At 30.8% G+C, this 3330-nt stretch overlaps 1 long non-coding RNA gene across 1 annotated transcript in view; it reads right to left on the reverse strand.

Moving 5' to 3' along the window:
* Positions 1–401: 401 nt before the first annotated feature.
* Positions 402–3330, reverse strand: part of LOC106871812 (uncharacterized) — a 15031-nt gene continuing 12102 nt past the window's right edge. The window contains exon 2 of the long non-coding RNA XR_008264764.1: positions 402–1474. This is a non-coding gene — a long non-coding RNA (uncharacterized LOC106871812). The remainder of the gene's footprint in view (positions 1475–3330) is intronic.

Genomic DNA, 3330 nt, shown 5'->3' on the forward strand with positions numbered 1-3330 from the left:
ATATATATATATATATATATATATATACATGCGTTTGTGTCTGTGTTTGTCCCATACCACCACTTGACAACCGGTGTTAATGTGTTTACGTCCCCGTAACTTAGCGGTTCGGCCAAAGAAAACCGATAGAATAAGTAACAGGCTAAAAAATGTACTGGGGTCGATTCATTCGACTAAAAATGTTTTCAAGGCGGTGCTCCCAGCATGGCCGCAGTCTAAACACTGTAACAAGTAAAAGATAATCAGACAGTATCTTTTGTGACTAAAAGTGTACTTTAATAACGCCAGTACTTTGTTTATCTATAGTATTTTATCTTTTGATTTCACCAAATTTTTACACAGGCTTATTTTTTTAAATGAAATATAAAATAAGTATGTTTGGGAATGAATATGATACTTGATATTATTATATAAATATTTATTTGGTAAAAAAAAGTATCAATATATATATTATAGAGAAAAAATAATTGAGTAAATTGTCATTGCTGGATTAAAAGAAGTACCTTTATTTAACATGCTGGCTCAAATTCTCAAAGGCTTTGTAAGGATGGAAACGTCACAATCATGATGAGTTACAATTTGAGATGTAAGAATCAATATGGTAGAGCTTGCTGTGTTTTAATGTTAATATTCCTACAAGGAAATGAGATGGAATAATAAAACAGTAGACTAAACTTTAAGTCAGCCTCTACGTTTTGAGCTCAAATTCTGCTGAGGTCTTTCATCCATCCGGGCTCAGTAATATACGTACCAGTCATGTAACAGGTCGGTTCAATTTGCTTTATTCTTTTCTTTGAAGATTGTAGCTCTGTGCGTATGTGAGAAAATAAAGGTTAAGTTACTTATACGCTGTTAGCTACTTTGAGAAAATCACGAACGCAACATATGAACTTAGAAGTTTTATGTTTTGTCAAAAAGAGACCATTATTTTTACTTGAAAGTTCTTTTGCTCTGCATAAAATTTTGGTTTTGACAGAATGTCTTCATAAAGTCCTCTATTTTTCATAATATATTTTTGTGATGTACAATGTCCTTCATTTTTTATAGAAGATTATGGAAATATTGCATTATGAATGGAATCTTTTCGTCTTCAGTAATGATATTTTCTAAGTTGGTTAATTGCTTATTTTGAAAATCGCAAAAAATTCATTCAAAATGATGAATTTGCTTAGGAAATTTATAGACAATTAAATAAATATAATATGAGATTTGTTGAATAGTTAAGTCAATTCTTGCACGATTGATCTTACATTTATCACACGAATAGTCTGAAGAGCGTCCATGTTGACCATTTCAAGTCTGAAATAAAATCTGCAACTGAAATAGTGAAAGCTATTGTTGATCAGTTTTAATATTTAGCATTTCATTTGGTTACTTCTCTTTTCTTCGCCCATTTATCGGAGCCATTAAAGAATATGAAGCCTGGTATTAGGTTTTGCAGGAGATAGTCTCAGGTTTAATGTACTTGTATCTTCTGGAAAATACAAAAGAAAAAAAGATGAGGACCAATAAGTAAAACGTGTATGTATGTATGCACGTGTATGTGTGTGTGTGTATGTATGTGTATATATGTATATATATGTATGTATGCGCGCGCGCATACATGTACGCACACATTCGTACACATGCACACTGCGCACATACATAGCTGCAAATTCTCTTTGCTAAAATATTTCCTCCTTTCGTAACGAAATTTTCTAGTGCCACGAAATGATGAGATCAAAGTGGATTCGACGAGTATTGAAGACTTTATGATTGACGAGGGATTTAAGGATTCTATACTTGAAACGAGAAAGAAAATCAGATTATATGGTATACTTTGTTCCATCTCAAAACGCTCACTAAAAAATCTAGATATTGGCTTCTGGGAAGATGATTCTTCCTTGTAATAGAGCTATGAATGAAACTTTAGGTTTTATATATCTCCCGATTATTTGAATATACAGCACTTATAAAAAAATTTTAATCAAATAATAATGAATTTTAATTACGTAATTATAGAAATAATTACATTTACTGCTAATGAAACATTTTTTCAGTACAATTAAATTAAGAACTATATATATATATGCGTGTGTGTGTGTGTGTGTGTGTGTGTGTGTGTGTGTGCGTGTGTGTGTTTTAGATTGAAGGTTTTCGAATTTGAGACTCAAATCACCACGTTCTGTGCTTCTTTCATATCAAATAATGCGTTTGACCAAAACCAGATTCCCCAGTATACAAACTTGAAAACGTTACTAAAATGGGCGCAACAGCTACATATGTCTTAGGGTTGTTTGTAACAGATTTTTCATTCATCCAATAATATCCAATTTCATTAAATGTGAATATAGATTTCACTTGAAAATGGAAAGAACTTGAAACAAATTCTTATTTTAGAAATATGTCTAAATTTACACTTTCCGTTAAAGTTTACTGCAAATGGGGGAATGATCCATTCAGAAATTTCTGTTTAGAAGACTTTAAATCGAACTTTAATCGTGTTGCAAAATCTTTAATCTGGTTTGTATAGATCAGCCATTCATCAAAAACACTTTCTTCTGATTGCTCTATAGATGACAAATTTACAAAATACCGAAGATGCACCAGCTCAAAGTACACTTGTATAAACCAAGTTCAACCTGGAAACTTAAAATAGCAGTTCTAGTCTCAATAACTGTAACTTCTTTTGCATTTCATTAAATTGAAACTTCTTTTGTATTTCGATAAATTTACCATATAAGTATGTCAGGTATAAAAAAATGATTTTCTTTTACTTAGCTTTAACTTTTTAGCAAGTGCAGAGTCTGTAATACCTAAAATCTCCACTGATGAATTAGATATCTCTAAGAGCCTTTGTAAGACACCTCCTAACCACCTAACTTCTGTATGAAGAAAATCTTTAAATAGGTCGTTTTTTTTTTAATATAAATTTGTAAAAAGTCGAGAATTAAGAGGCTTTGCTTTAATTGTATTTGTAATTCTGATGTATATCTTCAAACTTTCATGAAACTCTTCTTTGAGGTTTTTACCAACAATATGTTGCTAGGTAAAACACAATGTTTTATAAGTACATTGAAACTTCTTGTTTCAGTAAAACTGAAAACCTTCTATACCTACCTATCATCGCTGGTGCACCATCACATACATTAGAAAGTTGTCTCCTCTTTTAAGTTAATTTTGAATGAATTATCAAAATGGAATTCATCAATAACACAATGCCAGAATGAATTATTTTTCAAAACAATAAGAAAAAATGTTGTTGATAAAAACAAAATCTTATAAAAACAAATAATATTGGTTTTTCATTTACGGCAATGAATAGATATTGCATGATGCTAACATATTTCC

Source organism: Octopus bimaculoides, chromosome 8 (genome assembly GCF_001194135.2).
Source record: "Octopus bimaculoides isolate UCB-OBI-ISO-001 chromosome 8, ASM119413v2, whole genome shotgun sequence".
In the NCBI taxonomy this organism is placed as follows: Eukaryota; Metazoa; Mollusca; class Cephalopoda; order Octopoda; family Octopodidae; genus Octopus; species Octopus bimaculoides.